Source organism: Balaenoptera borealis (assembly GCF_965194805.1).
Source record: "Balaenoptera borealis genome assembly, chromosome: 5".
NCBI classification, from domain to species: Eukaryota; Metazoa; Chordata; class Mammalia; order Artiodactyla; family Balaenopteridae; genus Balaenoptera; species Balaenoptera borealis.
The window spans coordinates 35,432,189-35,453,533 of record NC_138862.1 but is presented as its reverse complement, the minus strand read 5'-3'; the positions used below and the strand labels follow the sequence as shown (position 1 = coordinate 35,453,533).

The 21,345-nt window shown below is 36.0% G+C and overlaps 1 long non-coding RNA gene across 3 annotated transcripts in view; it reads right to left on the bottom strand.

Annotated features, from left to right (window-relative positions):
* LOC309628913 overlaps positions 1-21,345 on the bottom strand; it is a 242,844-nt gene that overhangs the window by 86,210 nt on the left and 135,289 nt on the right. Inside the window, exon 6 of one of the 3 annotated variants that reach the window (XR_014244774.1) lies at positions 8,587-21,203. The exons of the other annotated variants lie outside the window; for them this stretch is intronic. This is a non-coding gene — a long non-coding RNA (uncharacterized lncRNA). Of the gene's footprint in view, positions 1-8,586; positions 21,204-21,345 lie in introns of those variants that run through there. 3 annotated transcript variants of the gene reach the window in all.

The following is a 21,345-nucleotide window of genomic DNA, read 5'->3' as shown; positions in this document are numbered from 1 at the left end:
ATATTACTCAGCCATAAAAAGAAATGAAATTGAGTTATTAGTAGTGAGGTGGATGGACCTAGAGCCTGTACATACAGAGTGAAGTAAGTCAGAAAGAGAAAGACAAATACTGTATGCTAACACATATATATGGAAGTAAAAAAAAAAAAAAAAAAGGTTCTGAAGAACCTAGGGGCAGGACAGGAATAAAGATGCAGATGCAGAGAATGGACTTGAGGACACAGGGAGAGGGAAGGGTAAGCTGGAACGAAGTGAGAGAGTGGCATGGACATATACATACTACCAAATATAAAATAGATAGTTAGTGGGAAGCAGCTGCATAGCACAGGGTGATCAGCTCGGTGCTTTGTGACAACCTATAGGGGTGGGATAGGGAGGGTGGGAGGGAGACGCAAGAGGGAAGGGATATGGGGATATATGTAAATGTATAACTGATTCACTTTGTTATAAAGCAGAAACTAACACACCATTGTAAAGCAATTATACTCCAATAAAAATGTTAAAAAATAAAAATAAATAAAAGTACATATTGGGGCTTCCCTGGTGGCACAGTGGTTGAGAATCTGCCTGCCAATGCAGGGGACACGGGTTCGAGCCCTGGTCTGGGAAGATCCCACATGCTGCAGAGCAACTAGGCCCGTGAGCCACAACTACCGAGCCTGCGCGTCTGGAGCCTGTGCTCCGCAGCAAGAGAGGCCGCGATAATGAGAGGCCCGCGCACCGCGATGAAGAGTGGCCCCCTCTTGCCGCAACTAGAGAAAGCCTTAGCACAGAAACGAAGACCCAACACAACCATAAATAAATAAATAAATAAGAATGATGAAAAATCAAAAAAAAAAAAGTACATATTGTCTCCATCTGTCTGGAATGTTACTTAGTGTACGGATGCTGCGAAGTTTACCCTTGGTGGAGGAGAAAGCCATCAATGCCTTCATGTGATTAGGTTTCAGTGAGGTTCTTGGTGAGATGGACAATTTAGCCCCAAAGCAGTCGAAGAATAAGCAAATCTCTGTCCTTCTCCTCCTCCCCTCCCCCCTCCCCCTCTCCCTTCTCCTCTCTTTCCATCCATTTGGCCAAGAATGGTAGTCTGCCTTTTCAGTTGTAAGAGATCAGGGAAAACCAATGTAAATGTCTCAGAAACAAAATTTGATCTTCAGCTAAATGAGCATGTTAGTGAATTAAAATTTGGATAATCTGCGTTTAAATTGTGAAAGTGGAAAATGATGGGTTAAGAGATTGAGTATAGGAGAGGAAAGAGCCTTAATCATTTTAGCAATTAGTATGTAATGTCCTAAAATGATTCACTAATCACTCCGCAGCTGGTACACTGAAAAAACACAGGGTACAAAAGCATTCCTCAAATGCCGTAGTCCAACAGAATCCATACTTTGAAGAGTATGTAGAAAACACAGGGAAAATGCGAACCTGTAGACTTGCCCTCTGAAATATACAGAAGTTTGTCTGACTGAGTAAACTAAGCAACCTATGGCTTCATTCATTTTGAACGATATTGTAACATTTTAATGAAAGCGATTAAAGAATTTCACAATCTTTAAACAGGATAATATATGTGCCAAGAGGAGAGCTTGTACTAAATCTTCAAGGGCCTTTTCAAGGACCTTTTTAGTTCACAATCATAGAAGTACAATGTTAATTTTCTGCTTCTACTAAATCAAAATCTGTATATGCTACTTAAATAAAAAGTCCCATCTGCATGTTTTTTGTAGTTACAGGCTTTAGTGCTTAATGTATCATATATGCCAGTCACAAATAAAAGAAAAAAATTAAAAGAAGCAAGGAGGGAAGGAGAGAGGGAGGGAGAGAGGAAGGGAGGAAGGAAGGGAGGGAGGGGAAGAAAAACCTGAAAATAACATTCAAGAATTACATTGGAATTTTTGCTTCATAGAACACAAAACATAATGTGCTGCTCAAAAGACAAGAACTTTTCTTTCAGTAGAAGCTAATAATTTGAACCCACCCACATATAGTTAATGATAATGGTGACTTAAATAGCTATATATTTCTAATTATCCTATGTTTGACTCTAAAAATGCCCACATGAGGATACTTTTTCCTTTTATACATATTTGTACGCTAACCTCACCGCTAGCTTCCACACATTCCTAAACCTACCTGTCTCTCAGAGGCCTTACCACAGTGTAATCAAAAAGAAAAATGTTGGTTGGGCAATAGCTATTTGGCTCTGATGCTGCCTTCCCTTAAATTTAGTAAGAAGGTCTTGAACCATTTTAGTCTGCTTCATTATCAGAATTGGTATCCATTTACCCATGATTTGTTCTTGACAGCGATCAAATTCAGAGGTACTGTACTGGATGTATGATAAGCTGACAATTGTCAAGGCTGTTCCTGTGGCCATCAGTGGCTCCTTTTTTACTACCCAACTGTGTATTGTAAAACCGATTCAAATTATCCAGAAGCCCTAAAGTTATGATTCTCATTTATGGAGAGCCTTTATTCAACAATTCAAAGTGCTGCATAGGAAGTCATTGTGACAAAACTTCCTTAGCAAATTATGAAGAGTTGTATATATGTGTAGTTAAATTCAGGCAGAAAACATGTAAGTAATTAATCTATGTGCAGAAATACAGGATTATATTAATTATACTTTGATTTTTAACCCATTGGAGACTATTGTTTTTCTTGTCAGATTTATTTCTAAAAATGATTAACATATGGGTGTTATCTACACAGTTTGCCAAACACAGCTAAGAGCAATTCATGAATGAACATATTCTTATAGGGCAATTAACCTACAACTCATGCAAAAGAGTTAATAGATCCTATAAATCTTCAGATAATTTATTCATCTTGTCATCTGAATAAATATTGTGAGTCATTTCTGGAGAAAGGCAGTGCTTTCTCCTTTCTTTTTCTATTTTGCCTGAGGTTGTGCTGCAGTGGCTGTGTGCCCCGGTCACTGGAAGGAAGAGAGATATTTGCTCCTTTATAAATAAGAACACAGACTCTTTCTCCTTATATTGGATTTATTTTCCAGCTAAATGGATTATTTTGGCCAGGCTAAGTTTAGTAAGAACCAGAGTAGCACTAAGTTCATTGATCTTTAGTTACTTTAGAGAAGGAAGGAATGGAAATTCAGAAATGAAGGAGGAAATTCTCCATTCCATGCATGGAGATTGCAAGAATTGGAGGTGAAGAGGACGCAGCTGCATTTCTTAACTTTTGAATGAAAAGCAATTATGCCAAGAGCCTTCATTTTAGATTGTCAGCATGGGCCTATGTCATACCCATCCTGACACTCCCAAACTGAAGATTTTAAAGGCTTCCTGCCTTTGTCATTGAGACACCTGTCACCAACTACACTGAATCAGCATCTCTAGATGCTGGGAAATACATATTCAACATGAATCTATGTAAGAAGCAACAGTAGGGAGGCTGGAATTCTTTAGAAACCTTAAAGAAAAAAAATGAAAGCAAAATTTAAGCCTAAAAAAGGAACTGAAGTTGTGATGAAATTTTTCACCCCATAAAATATACTTCAGATTCCATTTTCACTTGTTTGTGATTGAAATAACCCCAATGTCAAGTTAGCAAAGCAAATTCCTACAAAAAAATTTTTTAAAAATATATTAACTACAAATATTACTGGAAGAAAGAGAAAAATATGTTTCCTACATAGGATCTGTAAAACGAAGAGGCTTTGGGCATATTATTACAATAAGAAATATTTCTAAACACTTTATTTTTATTGTAGGATAGAATAAGTAAGGATGAAATAATCTATCAGTCACATATTCTATTCTTTAAGAAGCATGGTAAAATAAAAAGAAACTGATTCTTTAGAGTACTGGAAAAATTTTGGTACTCTCTACATGTTAAATCTCATTTTCAAATACATTTATTATTCATTCTTACCCTCTTCATCCTTGCCCTCCTGCTTAGGATCACGTCTATGAGTCAATTGCAAAAGCAGTGCTCATTTCCCGCTTACTCAAGTATATCAAGATATTCAATTTATGATTTCTGAATTCAAAGAAGAGACATCCCCCAGAACTCCAAGTGACACTCAGAAGAACTCAAAATTTTATAGTTCATCAGCTTAGATATCTTTCTGAAGAAAGGCTAATGATTTTTTTTATACCTTATTAGCTATTTGATGGCACATTTACACAAATGTATTCAATATTAAAAAAATTTGTAATTTTATATAACCAATGGGGTTACAAAATAAAACTTTCATTTAATACTAACCCTTTCAAGAAATACTAAATCAAATCTCCAAAAACATATAATTTTATGCATTATTAAAATTAGAAATGACAGTACATATAGTTTCTCCAATTGTAGCCTATTTTATCACCACCAGCCAAAATATTAAAATAATAAACTTCTAGATTAAAGAATATTTAAGGCAGCCACCCAAAGGATACGTATTTCCAAATAAATTCTGATAACTCAATATCAAATGACAATAAAATTACAGTATTAGATCACGATTTCAGATAAACTCCAACAGAATGCAGAGGACATAGAATTCGCTTATTTACATAGCAAAATCAAGAGGAGAAAAATTAGGTGTAAACAAATTTTTGACAGCAAGTACTTGCCAATCTGTCTTAAGGTTAAAACTAACAATATTTTATCATGTTGAATTCAATTTTCATCCATTTTCTTCTGGATATAACAACGGTCTATTTATTAACTGACTAAAATACCTATTGGCTCTCATTTGTTCTATTTTTTCAAGTCAATTCAATTGAAGACATTAATTTGATTAATGTCCAGTCACCAACCAGTGAGATCATAGACCTAATACTCTCTGATATTAAGCACTTAGCTTTGCAATTCTTTCTGATGAAACCTTTGAAGCCTGAACTTTCCAGTAAGTAGTGGAATTAGCCAAATGGAATATTATTTTTCCCTTGTCTGTCTTATTCTAGGAGATAGAGTTAGCACACAGTAGAATATCTGTGCATCCTTCTTCTGGGGGCCACATCAAGGACATTCCAAATGCTATCTTGAGTTGCATTTAATGACCAGCCCAAGTACTTATCAAAGAGTGTACTGACTGAGAATTAACAGTTAAAGCTTCAACCCTCCCTGAGTAGGTAGTTAATGAATTTGAAGTCAAGAAATGACCACACTAGGTGTTGATACAAAAAGCAACATAAGGCTTTCCAAAGAATCTTATGAGGTAGGCATTATAAGTTCATTATCTAGGTAATGTAATAGAAGATAAGAAAATCTTCAGTAAATACCTAGCACTAACATGAATAAAATTTTTTAAATTTTATTGTTTTGATATAGAAACAATATTCTTTTCTTATACCTTGAAAATATCATCAAAATATAAAATTATGCTTTAAAATTTTACTTTTAGCATGTGGTAGGCAAAATAATGGTCCCCCCAAAGATGTCCACATCCTAATCCTCGAAACCTGTGAATTATTACCTTGTATGCCAAAACGAATTTTGCCTTTGCAGGTGTAAGTTGAGGCCCTTGACATGGGAAGACTATCCTGGATTATCCAGGTGGGCCCAATGTAATCATAAGAGTCCTTGCAAGAGGGAAACAGGAATGTCAAAGCAGGAGAAAGATTCAAAGATGCTACACCACTGGCTTTGAAGATAGAAGAATGGGATCATGAGTCAAAGAATGTACCGGCCTCAAGAAACTGGAAAAAAAAAGCAAGGAAATGGTCTCTTCCTTCGAGACTCCACTGATACTTTGATTTTAGCCCATTAAGACTCATTTTTGACTTCTGACCTCCAGAACTGTCAAATAGCTACATTTTTTGTAACTTTTTCCAGCAGCAATTGGAAATACAAGTGGTACACGGCTACTTATAAGGCCATTTTCCTGTGGTCTTGGCAGTGATAAAGCCACCATAAGCTTATAAGCATCATAATTGGCATCAACACCCACACAGAGGATATGGAGAGAACCTGAGTTACCTAGTTTGGTCTCTAGGCAGCATTTATCTGACTCTCCCCTCCACTTTATGCCATGGAGACCATTTTGTGCTTTATTATTATACCATGCCCAAATCATATTACAAATTGGAATTAACAGTGTGTCAATTATTTAACAAAAGCTTCAGTTCTCTGTACCCACTTAGATGCAATTAATGAGCCAAAAGAGACCAATCATATCAGTTTTAACTGCTTGGCCTTCAGATTGGAGCAAGTTTCTGCTTTCTTGCTTTGGAAAGGTCATCATAATTCTATTTTAAAATCCTAAAGATCACAAAACATTTAAAATGCTTCCTTGAAAATTTTGAACATACCCCAAACCCACTCAGGTCAATAAAGAATTATCATTTAACATTTGTTAAGCACCCACAGTCTGAAAAATATCATACCAGACAAAGAAAAAGGGACAAAACACACTAAAAAATTATAAGCACTTCTTTTAAAGAAAATAACCTTCACCTGTAGGTCATGGGAGGCGATAATTCTGATTGATCAGAAATAATGACCCAGCAACTTGATTACAATGAACAAGCCATGATGAAAAAGCCACACTAATCTCTATTCCTGGTTAAAATGTCGAGGTCTATGATTAGACCATAGGAGTCAAAGATCTGAACTATTCTCTGATCATTTTGAGAGAAAGGTCAGTGTATTATATATACTTCGGTAATAGCCTTGCAAATTTTGTGAAAATAGTTTTCTCATCCTCTGTTCTTGTGGCTAATCTCTAAATTACTTTGAACAAAGCACTGCTACATGTTATAGGAGGTATAATAATTAATAAGGCCCTTCTTTCAAGGATATCACCACCTAGTGGAAGAGAGAAAAATTCATGTGTATGCGTATGTTTCTATTCCCCCACAGTGCCTAGCAGAATATTGCCTTGTTAAAGAAGATCCTTAATACATGACTAATTATGTGATTACAATACAAGGCAGAATGTGGTAAAGATTATGTTAGAGGTACAAACAAAATGTGATATGCTAAAAGTTTCCCAATATCTGAAGAACTACAACTTGTATAATTGCCATTTGCTAAATTATAAAACCAAGCTTGGTGTTATTAATAATTAATAATAATTAATAACATGCCTCAGGTGAAAAACCTTTTTAAGTTGAAACAAAATCAAGGAAATTTTTTAAATTTAATGAACTTTTGGCTTGACTTTAAAGGAACCCCCAAGTAGATGTGGTGACAGAAATCTGCAACCCCACCCTGCATGTCAGAGGAAAATATGAATCCCAGGAATTAATTCAAGACTCATGCTATTCCCCATCCAACAGAGAAAGCAACCATTAAAAGCTACTGTGTTTCTTTGTGCCAATGCCAGACTCCAAGTGCTCCATTGTACAATACTGCAGACCCACTGGCAGCAACAGCATGGCTAATAGAAGAAATATTCTTTCCTCAATAGAGGTTTATATTATGCTATATTTAAGGGGGAAAAAAAAGCTTGTGCTTCTAAGATGAGTTTTCTTAACAGGTCCTCTAACAGTGAGAACACCAGTGTGAATGGGGGAAAAGAACATAAAATTGTGATTCACTTTAACCCTCTTTCATGGGACTGGGGCCTGGGAGACTAGGTAGTTGCAAACATACATGCCCACCTAGCCAAATCTGGAAGCCCTGTCGAGACTGTAGGACTCAGAAAGGATATAATGGGTAACAGCTCAACCTGTAGAGGAAGTTAGCCTTTTCAAGAGGGAGATGAGGTCAACAGAGAAATTTAAAGGGTAGATAAAGAACATAAACAACAAACCTGAGGTCAGGAAAGGAGGGAGTAACCATGGCAGTGCCCCTCCTAATTAAGATGTATGTGTAAAAGATGTATCAATATTTGAACTTGAATAGCAGGTTCAAAGGGTAGTCCCAACTGGCTAGAACTTTAATTTTTTTCTCTCCTATGTTGTAATTTCCTTATGACACTTCCCTGACTGCGTATACCTGCAGTTTGCTGTATAAGCCTTTTGGAGACTGAATGACAGAGTGCAAAAAAGAGAGATGTGCTCCTTCCATTCACTCCAAGACCTTATCAAAGAAGAGACATTAGTCTACTAAGAGAACTATGGTTTGCAAGTACTATGATAATCAACAACACCAACAAGCAGCCCCAAAGAGCATTGGAAAGACCCATAACCACAGAGAAGCAATTTGCAGAGGACATATGAAGAGACATTTAAACTTAAACTTCTAAATACCTAGCAAATTAAGAGAAGCACCCACTGAGAAGGAAAGGGAAGGCACATGAAACCTCTGGTTTATGTAAATTTAATATTCACAGTAGGATAACATTTTGAAATAGCAACCCAAAGTTTTTTGTTTTTTTTTTTTAGAAATTCACGTTCTTTTATTTATTTATTTATTTATGACTGTGTTGAGTCTTTGTTTCTGTGCGAGGGCTATCTCTAGTTGCGGCAAGTGGGGACCACTCTTCATCGCGGTGCGCGGGCCTCTCACCATCGCGGCCTCTCTTGTTGCGGAGCACAGGCTCCAGACGCGCAGGCTCAGTAATTGTGGCTCACGGGCCCAGTTGCTCCGTGGCATGTGGGATCTTCCCAGACCAGGGCTCGAACCCGTGTCCCCTGCATTGGCAGGCAGATTCTCAACCACTGCACCACCAGGGAAGCCCAACCCAAAGTTTTTTGTTTGTTTGTTTTGGGGGATTTTTATTCCCAGTAATGCCTTTTACTGTGGGTCTTCCATAGTTAAAATTGGACCTTGAGACTGAGATTTATTAACTTAGAGGAGAGTCAGACTGGGAAGACAAAGTGTGGAATCTTAGATTTTTGACTGTCAGAATGGGTTCTTAAAATCAAAATAAGGTTAATAGTTTTGAAAACCCAAATATTTGATTGCAAGAATCAATTTTCTTATTGAAATAATTTTTTGAATTCTGAATGGCTCAAAGATTAAAATGTATACTATCATGGAGAAAATGAGTATTAATATGATTTAGGTTTTTTGCCCAAAAGGATATAAAGTTCAAACAGATTGGAGGATAAGGAGTGTTGAGGTGAGGAAAGCAGTGGTAATGTTTACTTTTAATGGATCTGGAGACATCTCACCCCTAAAACAAGCCAAGTGAGTGGGGAAGTTGATTACCCTGTGCTTTCAGTAATCTCATTCTTTTTATCGTATTGTTAAAATGAAAATATCCTTTTGACTTCAGTTTAAAATCTCTTGTTTCATTGGTAATTGCTTTCTTTTGATTATGGTTTGTTTTCACCTTGTGATCAGTTTTCTGGATTGCCCATTCAATGGTGAAACAAATCCAAAAGTAAGATATCTCAACAACTAAGGGGAAAACAGCTACTATGTTGTATAATGATGTGTGTACTAACATATGAACACAGATTTCCTGATGCTTATTTTTCACACAATATTGAGGCTAAGGTGAAAACATTCCAACTCAAAAGGGGTTATAAAATTATCAGGTTTCTCCACTTCTTTTCTGCTTTTGTTTCTTTTAAGAGCAAAAATGTTCATTTCTCAGGTTTTTAAAAACACTAAAAGAAGCAGAGCTATCTACTCTTTCTTCTAAATCACTGTGCTTCTTAGGAGGTATTCAAATGGAACCAACAGGAAACACAGCTGAAACTGGCTTAAACAATAAAATGAGATCCATTGGTTTTCCTGCTCAGAAGGTCCAAAAGTATGGGGAGGCCTCAGAAGCGACTTAATTCCACAGCAGGATGATCTTTCTGTATAAAGGATTTGCCTCTATAAATTTCTGTTTCACCCTGAGGCTGACTTACCCAACAAAAGATAGACACCATCAACTCTCAGGACTACCTGCTTCCTAATCTAAGCCCATAGAAACAGAGTTACTTTTGGAAGTTCTCTCAGAAGACATAGTTCGTGTCCCAGAAGTCTCTCAAAAATCTTTTCTCATGTCTTTTTAGCTCAAATTGAATCACATACCCACTCATGAATCTATGGCTAAGGGATGGGTTTATTCTAATGGGCTTAGGTTTGAGCCATATGACCTAACCCCAGATCCAGAGATAAAGCCAATTTCCTCCAAAACACTTAGGCTTCTCAGAAGTTATATGGGGAATTACCCAGAGACAGAAGAATGGATATGGGGGAAGAACAACAATGTCCATTATACATATTCACCTTTGGCTCACATCTTGTACATATTGTGTTTTAGAAGCCTTGTCCCCTAACCCACGCCTCTCCATTTCAGTCAGAGTGAAAGTAAAAATGTATAATTATTTTAATAAAAGTACTAAGTAAGCACATTATATCCTTAGCCTCCAAGAGACTTTTAATAATATAAATAAGATAAAGTATGACTAATATAATGAAGCATAAATGAGAGTAAACTATTTTTAAAGGATTTCAAGTCTCAAACCTGGATCTGGGGAGTTTGGGAATTTTGCATACAGGCTTTGTTTTCTTCCTTCCCCAGAGTAAAGAAGAAATATGTTTTAGAAATTTGTGGAAAATAAGAAGTTAAAATAAAAGTCATCCTAAAGAGCCTCAAATTATCCATATTGTGATATCAGAGAAAATGAATTGCTTAGAACTTTTTACTTCTGAAAATGACTCTGATCCTATTAATATGATTAGCAATATCAGGATATAACCCATCTGAAGATAGCCTGTAGTATCTGGACTATGATGCTAGCATTCAAGATAGCAGTTATGTGGACAGGTTTATTATAAACTTTGGAATAAAAGTTATAGGACTATGCTGACGGATTAGACAGGATATTGGAGGAGAAGAATCAAGATTAACTCTTAAGATTTTTGCTTGGATGCTTGTGATTTCATTTACTTGATCTGAGGAATATAGAGTGAAGTGGAAATTGATCAAGAACTCTGTCTTAAATAAAATGTTTAAGATGGTTAAGAGTGGAGAAATTGACAAGACCATTGGCTGTACAAGTCTGGAGGGATCATGGCTAGAAACATATATTTGAAAATCACCTATATATAGATTATATCTTAAGTTACAGGACTGGATCACCTAATAAAACAGTATATGAAAGGAAAGCAGAGAGCTCAGGAATGAGCCCTGCCTTACTCTGTAGATTGAACATTTGGAAAAGGGAAAGTTCCCAAAGAAGTTTGAAATGGGTCACAGTTGAAGTAAAAAGAAAACCACCAGTGTTTATGTCTCAGACCACAAATGGAGGAATGTACTGAGAAGGGAAGGCCACATTATGGAATTCTGCTGAGGTCATGATGAGGAATTGAAGTGAACACTGGATTTAGCCACTGGTAACTATGACAAAAGCAATTGAGGATAGAAGAGGGAGGAAAGCTTGGAAAGTTGAGACAAAAATTGAAAAGTAAGTTTGAAAACATATATAAATATTTATTTTGAGAAATTATGAAATGAAACGGAACAGAGAAATTACATAGTCACAAGCACAGAAGGTGGAATCAAAACAGACTGAGTTTTTGGTAAAGTGAAAGATAAAGTATTATAGCATACATGTAGGTTGAGGAGAATTGCCCTGTAAAGAGGGAGAGATCAGTGATACAGGAGATAGATGACATATTTGTAGAATGAAAATTATTAAGAAGGCAATAGTCTTTGGAGTGTTAGCATGTTTTTATTTTTTTTCTGGAAAACCACACCCTTTACCACATAGTTGAAAATAAGTTATATGAGTTACTTTAATCCTATATGAAAACCATGATTCCTTAAATATCTGATTTTTACAATTAAATTTCTATATTTAAGTTGAAGTTGAACAGCTTGTTTTCCTCTTGCCCTATAACTGATAGGAAGCATTGAAAGCTAAGAACAAAAGGGCATCAAATACCTAATATTCTAAACTGAAGCACAAATACCTGGGGCCAGACACCTTGACTGTAGCCAAACCTACTTTGTTACCCACGCCAATAACTTCCACTGCCCTATCCCTTCCCCCAAAATAAACCAAATGCTAGTGGGAGAAAGGGAGGAGAGTCGCTTTAGTCTTGAGACTTTGTCCTAGGGAGAGAGCACTGTGGCTTACTCTACTCACAAGGGGGAGCCCTACCGACAGAATACTCTCTACTCTCTCATTAATAGGGTAATACATCTCTAGAATTGCCTAGGAAAGTCCTGGTTCATGACTCTAACCTCTTGTATTCTCAAAAGTGACCTGGTTTGGACAATGAAATATATGTTCACCCTACCCAACAGCCAAGTAAGGAGTAATTTTCCAGGAGAGGAGATTGGCATTACATTTCTTGGATGAAAGTCAGTCGATGCCATGAGCTCACTAATCTTCTGGGGTTTACATGAGCTGGCAGAAAAGAGAACTGCCTAGAAAAGACAATGTGAAGAGACAGGAACAATGGAGCAGCCTGAATTTTCATGGTTTGGGGTGGTGAGAATGTAGCAGATTTCTATGAGTCAAGTAGACATTAGAGAAGGTACCCAGGTTTGAGTCATCTCCCTGGTCCCCAACCAGTAAGGGCTGACCACAAAGAGCAGAGAGACTGAGAAAAAGGTTGGAACTTTTGAAGGTAGAGAGAATAAAGGAAAGGTGAATAAAGGAATTAGAGCCAGTGAATCTCCCACCTCTGGGATTGTGAGATGGAAAGGAACATCTCAGGGGTCCCAAAGAATCACACTTGTGTCTGGAAGAGCAGCATTTGATGCCTGCCAGATGGAGGGCATCCACATCTGGCCATTGTTACGTACATAAATATTCAGAGCAGGGACACTTACCAGTGAGTTTAAAAGATTATTGCCTGTTTCTGCAACACCTCCTCCCACCACTATCAATGGGGTAATCAGATTCAGCCTGAAGGGCGAAGGGGTGAAGCCCTAGAAATGCAATGCTCCTTGGCCAGCACTGGGAAGAGAGACAATGATGAAATTCAAATTTTAAATTGGACAAAACTACAATGCACTTTTTAATAACAGAAAATGATGGGAAAACCTTGGGATCTCCCAAGATGTTATTATGGGTCAGAAAAAGGATAATCAATGAAAGATGGTTGAAGTCAATGATTGGAGAAAATAAGGCAATGATTGGGTTTGTAAATAACCAAGTTTAGATCATCCAATAAACTTATTTAATTAAAATATTACCTGCTCTTCCACCCCACTCGTCCCACTCAATCATTTTATTATTGCAACCTGCGTTGGGGTTTTAGATTAGGTGTAAGTATAATTTGTTTCATAAGATTATTTTTTTAATGGTGGTTTATTTTACTCATGAGATTAAAGGGTGGTTGGTGATGAATTCTGAACTCAAATACCTAACTTCCCTTTCTAGAATATAATATTTTCAAGCACCAAAAGCAATAATATCTAACCCAGAAGCTAGAAACATAAAAGGCTGAACATTAGGAACCTGCATTTCCATCTTGCCCTGCAGGGCACTAAGTAAAAGCAGAGGTTTCAACTGTTATCCATTTTAATTCTCAGATACAGAAGGGCAAGTCAAGTAGGTAACTAGCTTCTATAGATCTCTCTAAGAAAAACTGAAATGATCAACTTCAAGCAGCTAATCTAGCACTGGATCAAAACCCCTCAGGGAAATATTTATGTTTTAATAGTTTACTCAGAGAAACAGCTCTAGGGATCTGCAGATATCCTTTGTGATTTTGACTGAAGGGAACACTGATGCCAGAGCTGAAGCTTGTGATTTAATCATAGAAGCAATTCAGCCTTTAACAATCCTATCTCCTAAGAAATCAATAGCTACACTTTCAGTTCTATTAAAGGATTTTTTAAACTTCTCCACCTGACCAAGATATTAATTTGTATATGTTCCATTGTTTGCCTTTCTGGTTGATGCCTTGAAATGTTGAAAGACTAATTCAATGATTCAGTTTGAAATAATTTCCCCCCAAAATTTCCTCTGTCATCATCATCATCATTATTTTAATTATTTATTGATTCACATACCATTTTTCAAACACTGAGTACTTTAAAGAATTATCTACAACATCCAAAGATAACAGTTCACATCAGTCTCCCAAACATAGTCTTCCAGTCAGTGAAAGGTGGTACAAAATAGCTTTTAGAAACAGATTTTGAAACAGATTACCATTATTATTATTTTTGTTTAATGGACAAACAAAAGTTCAATTGAAGAGCCAGAGAAATTGGGGCAACTCAAGGAAAACCTTGGCCTATCATAATGCCAAGGGCTCATGAAATCTGGGATTATCTACACTGAAGTTCTCAAAATTTTCACATGATGGAGCTCTTCATAACATATGAATTATACAGAGGATGTGGTTTTCTATCAATTAAGAAAAACATTGCCTTCCTGCTCTGATTTGCATGGATGACTGTTACTAAAGACATTTCATTCTACCTTGTAATAATAGTTAAATTAGTTTAACATTTGAATAGATGTGGATTTCATTAAATTATGTGGTATATTGAACAATAGTGGTGTACTGAAACAGGCATTAAATGGGGAACCAGGAGTCATGGATTCTCTTCTAAGGACGAACTGTCCTATATGTCCTTGCTTAGTCCTAAAGGCTCTACATCTCACTCCTTCATTTAAAAATGTAAGGTCCCAGATATAATGACTTCCTAAACTTGGAGGAAGTAATCAAGAGGATGTGACCACTGGTTGACCCATGAGCTGAACTCAGGCAATAAGAGTTTCTTTACCTCGTCCCCTGTCCTTGGAATGTACACTCTACCTACCATTCCCACAGTGGGAACTATTCCAAGGACATAGCCTTGAGACAGTAAGGTGTTGTTGAGACCATCTTGACTGTGTATGTGACTACACTCAGTTAAGGCTTTACATAAACTCTTAAGATTCTGGTGGGTGGGTGCAGAAATCATCTTATCTTGCGGCCCCCAAAAACAAGTCTTGTAGGATTCCCTGCTTATTAAAACTGCCACCTACCAATCTGGAATAGTCTGACTTTTTCCTTTGATCTCCGCTTGCCCTCCATGTAGGAGAGACAGTTTTCGAACAAATAAAACTCTAAAATTTTCAACTCTAAAATGTTAAGATTATTGGAGATCCATAAATCTTGTATATTGCTCTTAAAGCTAAGCATTCTTTTCGTCATGGAAGCTCTACAGGCACTTCATTAAACACTTTATTTCTTATTTGTTGACAATATTTATAATTACATCTTTTAGAAAATATGTTTTATTATATTACAATCAATGTTCAAACTGATTTATTAGAGGAAATAGGCCAATGTTCATATCAATTTGGCCTCTGGACTTTGGGGATAGAGACCAACACAGCTTTACTCACAGGGTTTTGTGATTAGTTTACCTTTATTAAATACTAGACTGAGAACAGAATGAAGATATTTCTAATTTTAGCAGAAACGGTGTTTAGTGAAAGTGACTAATGTGTATTAGAAGTGATCTAGTCACCTAGGTATCACCAGCTGCTAAACAAGGACCATGTCTTCTGTTTCCATGTATGATCTACCTTGGTAATACAGAAATGTGTAGCCATCCACAAATATTTACTGAGTTCCTACTCAATAATCAGTGTGTCAGCCATCGTTCTAATTATTGGGGATATAGTAGTGAAAAGATATGCCAGAAAAAATTCTTGTCCAAACAAGAATATATACATAGTGAGAGAGAGAGACTAGAACTAAGAAGTTGTGTGTGCTTACACTAAAAGTCTCCATAGAAGTACAATTTCCATCTCTTTGGTCAACTTTGCTCTCAATTTACTTAAGAATAAAAGGAACATATACATTTAAAATTCAAAGTTATGAGAACAACATGTAAGTAGAATTACTTGTGTCTATATCTGCTGAACTCTTGATACAACGCACCTTTAAAGGTGCTCAGTCATTAGATCTGGGTACAAATTGGTACTTGATAGCCTCAATAATTGCTCTGACATCATTATGTTTAGCATTTCCTAATCTCAAGATATTAACTGTGCCTCTTCTTTTTTCTAACGCTAAGAATATAAATTTCTATACTTTTACATATGTTTTTAAAGTATGACTGCTCATGTCAGGCACTGAGCTCAGTTCAGGCAATATGATGGCTGAAATATAGCCCTTGCCTTTGCCTATACCACATTTAACATAGAGAAACAAAACACATAAACAAAGAAAGTAAGATGCAAAGTGTTTAAGCTATGCTCCAAATTACATAGGTTCATAGCAATGAAAAGGATTGTTTCTGAATAAAGGGGTTCCAAGACCTTCACAGAGAAGACATTTTCTTTGCCTCTTTACAGATGAATAGAAGGTCACCAGAAAGAGAAGAAGAAATAGAGGTTAATACAAACTAATTTATGAAGATGTTTAAATGGTTAAACTTTAAGTGAACACTAAATGTAATGATTTTCATAAGCAATTTTTTTTATAAATAGAGACAAGTTACTTGATGACTAATTATTCTATGTATCACCTTTTCAAGACCTTAGTCTTATACAAAGATCTTGATTAATTGAAGATTTTTAGAAGATACCTAGACTCTATAATGTATCAGAACACCTAATCCAAATCTATTGGCACTACCCTGTTTTCTTTTTATTATGGCTCCTCTCTTCCAACACTCTGGATCCTCTGCCTAAAAAACTATCTCTGTGACTACTACTGAGATTAAAAAACTATATGCCTCTATGTCAAGGTTGTCGATCTTTTTTTTTGTGAAAGTCATTCTTATATTCAAAATTTAGAAAAAGAGCCATTTAGGCCAAGATATTTTATTAATATACTTGGCATTGAACACTGATATTTAGTTTTATTGACCCAATTCATGTGTGTTTTTTGTTGTCCAACCAAAAAAAAGAATCTTATGTTAATATTTGCTTTTTTTAAGTGCTTTGGTATTTTCTACCACTCAGGGAAAGGAAAAAGAAAGGAGAAGGGAACAAAAGGAAGTGAATGAAAATAAGGTCTTATGATGGAAAAGAAGAGATTTTATTTCTATGTTTAATAGATCTCTACAGCTTCCAAAAAGTTTCCACAATCTATCTCCTCAGACAGATCAAGGAGGCATTATAAGAAATATGTAGCAGAAGGAAAATGTCAAGGAAACATCACAGATATAAAACAGATTTTTTTCCATGAACAAATCATTTCTAGGACATATTTTCTATAAATGTCCAGCACTTGCCTTGTGCAGGTGTTCTTGACAAAATAATTCAGGCACAGAAATTCTAGAATGTTAAAAATCTGATTTTTTATATGTGTCTTTTTCATATAAGTGAATTCTAAATTCAAGTTAAAATGCTAATAAAGTATATATCCTTAATTTTTGTTTCTATCATTTGAAAATGGAGAAGTTAAATGTCAATACAAATGATTTTATAAACATGCAATGCTTTGGAAATCATAAATTCTAAAGTTTTTAATGCAAAGAAATGTCAGAGTTCAAAGATTCTAAAATACGTCATTTGCTCTTATTTCTCTTATATAGTTTTATAATACCCATTTTAAGTAGCTAGAGACTGTTACTCTAAACTGAGTTTCTCAGAAAGAGACTTTTTTAAGCATAATAACAACAAAGTTATTACTAAAAAGAAAGGATTTATTCCCCAAGTTTCTTTGCAAAAGTCAATCATGCCTGCAGAGGAACTTGATTAATGGTGCATAATCTACAGATGTTATGGAAGCCTTGTAAGTGAGAATGTTAATTATCTAACTTTTTAGCAGAAAGATAAGAGTTTAACCTTTAGAAAAAGAAAGACAGGACTAAATAACTCATGGGAATTAGTAATGGGATAGTGAGCTTTTTATATTCATAATGGCAACTGAAATCCATCCCACATGACAACTGACAGAAACACATGAACATCAGTTTTTACCAAGGCTGACACATGAAGTGTTGGCAGCCTCTTCAGCTTCATCCTAAATAAGGGTCTATATCTCTAAAGTACTCAAGAATACTAGCATGCACACCAGAGGAAATTTATTACTATGGGTTACTTTAAGACAAGTGAAACTTTAACAAAGACTCAAGAATTATCAACATACTAAGTTCTAATTTTTTAGGCTACTCTCTAATACAGCTGTGCACGATGAACCATAGCTGCCTATAATCTAATGCACATTATTTGAAGGCTATTTTTTGTGTGTTTGTTCCTTGTTTTGGCGGTGGGTTGGGGGTGGGGTGGTAAACCCTGATTTTTTTAAAAACAAAAACTCATTGAAATGTTCATGTGTACCAACGTTCAAATTCCCCTTTCTACCTGAAGTCAAAGTTAATATAAAACAGAGAACTGCAGGAGTCATTTAGCTTAATTATGTAAACAATGAAAGGCAAGAAAGACATTTTATTTTAGCAATATATAATATTCCTCATGAAACCTAGACACATTCGGTGGCAGCCCTTTTGAACTGAAATGCAAGGTCAGCAACATCAGACCTTCAGGTCTAGGCTACTCCTTTAAAAGGAGACTTCTCAAGTAATGCTTCCTCGATATTCTTTAAGGGACCATCTTCTTTCACCTGTTTGAATCTTCGTGTTTTTCAGACATTTTTGCTATTAACCTTTTTATCTCTTGCTCCACATTACCAAAGTAATCTGATTCTTGCTAGGCTTTCAGCTACCACAGATACATTGATGACTTCCAAGTCAACAACTCCAGATGAGTTTTATCAACTGCATCCCAGGTGAGCATATCTAATTGTCTACTGTATATAGCAGGTATGAATTCTAGTCTACAAAGCCACCACATCCAATAAATGAATTTTCTTTATTTTTCAATATTGAACTCAATTATTTTTCAATAATTGAACTTCTATTTTGAGAATTCATTTCACCTGATAATAAAAACTTAATTTCAATCAGTTAAAGGAGTAATCTGCTTTCTCCCTTGTCTTGTTTTAAATTCTGGGGACACAGAAGCGTTTGAAGACAATCTGTTTACATACCTACAATGTCATTTGCTGAGATGTCTCTGCTCCTAGTTTTTACTTTGCTCAGCAATCCACAAAAATCAGTGCTGCAACCTCCACTCCCTTGACATAATTTCAGCTCACTTTCAGCCATGTACCAGCCATTCTAGGGTACATGGAAAATACTCTCTTGATCCCAAACCACTCAGAGCTGTGGGAAAATCTGTGATGCCTTCTCTGGCAAGTCTACCTAGACATACAAGGAGAAGATTTCTATTGCTCTTGCCCTTGCTTGTTGTGAGGGAACACTGTAATTTGCCAAATCTCCAGACTCTGGAGTTGATTAAAGGAGGTCCCTTTCTGGAGCCCATAAAATTCATCTTTAGTCTAGAGAGGGGAGGAAATTTGCAGAAAATAAATATTTTAATCTTTTTTCATGATGAGTTTTTCTTTTTTTAAATCTTTTCTCTATGGTAAGGCCTAGGGTTATGGAAATCAAGCCCAAGAATTAATCCTTTTGATCTGCTTTATATTGATCATCTCTTCTCCTGTGGCAGTGCAGATGGAATACTCTAACTGCCTCGGGTAGGGGAAGACCAACTAATTCCAAGAGAAGGAATTAAAACACCATTTACAACTCAAAATGTTTTCTTGCCCCATCATTCTCTTCAGACATATCTTCCACAAATAATATACACTCAGTAGATCTAAAAGTCATCGTCTTCTACCCAAATCTATCTTCTTCCTGTGTGGATATCTCAGTGAATGGCTTGGTTGTCCATCTATAACCCCAAACAAAAGCATCTATGCTACTCAAGAGTCTACTGCATCCCTCAATGTCCAGGTAGTAACACTGTCCTATTAATTCAAATGTTGTACTAGTTCTCAAGTCAGTTCCTTGCTTTCTGGGCAGTGTATTAGTTTAATCCCTCAACATTTTCTGCCTAGACTACTGCATTAACTCCACACTAATCTAACTCCCTCTGTATTTATCCTCAATAGCACTGAAAAATATTTCCTCTAAAATATATACCTAGCAATTCTATAAATATTTACTCTTTGTCTGAAACTTCACTCTCCTTTATCTCCATCTAATTAATTCCTACCTGTCCCGTAAGGATCATCAAGCCTCATGACACTGAGAAGTTTTTCTGGATTTACCATCACCCCTACCACTCTACCTTTCTTCAAATACATTGTGATATATTTTTTTATTATTTTTCCCTCTGACAACACTAGAATGTGACAGGTGAGGCATGGACCATATTGAAAATGGGTATGTTTGTGTTCTAAGGTCCTAACACAGAGCCGAGAATACAGTATATTAGATTAATTGAACTGAAGTGACATCCAGTTTCCTTAATCAATATGACTTGCCTGGTAATTCCAATTCTGAACTCTCTTGCTCTATCATCAAATTCAGTTTTTCCTCAAAGCCTTAGTCCTGTGAATATGGGTGTTCTTATTTTACTGAACATCGTGTATTTTACTGAACATCATTTTATTCTTCTGGATATAGGCATATAAAAACAATCAAATTTTAAAAGGAAAGGCCTTTATTAATGCCATGAAAAACAAAAATGTTTTCAGGAAAAATAAGTATCCTATATGGCTTAGCAGTAAATACCATTTACATAGTCAAAATAATGTAAACATGATATATCAATCATCCAAAATGATAGTAAAACTACCAGGGATAGAAAAATATGTAGGGAAGTAAAAAGATACTATCTAAAGGGAGAAGTCAGAAAAGAGAATATAAAGTACATTATTTGGAAATATAAAAGGAAATATAAGGGCTATGGAGGAACAGAGGAAAGGCAGGAAACAAGCTGGAGGGAATCTAGATATTCTAATGGTTTTTAAACAGAAATTCAGTGATTCTACTTCACCCATCTTCACCTCCACTTCTACAGGTCCCTATGCTAGCCAACTCCTGAGCCTTTTAGTAATCTTTTAATGAAATTGAATTGACTGTCAGCCCTCCCACTGAGGAGGATTCAGTTTTCTTGGTTCTGCTTTACCTGTTACCAGTCATCCTGCTGGTTTCCAGTCTCCAAAACTTTTACTGCTGGGTCTGCTATAATTGCCTCCTCTCCAATTTCCTTTGTCCCAGTGGGTTTATGCCTTAAAAGACATATATATGTATATATACACATATATATGTATATATATTTACTGAACTTTTAGTGGAAGTTTCAGATAGAGAAGAGGTAACTTTATATTCAAACTGCTTCTTTTCCCTATGGTTTTTCTCATCACTCTCAAAAGTTCTCCTGTCACTCTTATTCACAAAACATTTTCATTCAGGTAATTAAGTTGTTCAGTACATGTAATAACAAAACTCAGAAATTTATTTAAATTTGAAGCTGTCCTCTGGCTCAGCACTGGCATTCTTCATGTTGAACCTCACGGTAAGACAGCATGATTGACTTTCTCTATTTCTCCATCTTGCGCTCCTCTTCTTTTTCCCACCATCCATCACTCAGCTCCTGTTAGAATTGGGAAGAGGAAGAAGGAGAGACAGAAAAAGAGCAGGGAAGTCTAACTTTACTTGTTTACTGGTACTTTGGAGATCTGGGATTGGTGCTCTCTGGTCTTGGTGTATGTTCAAAGATGAATCTTTCTTTTGTG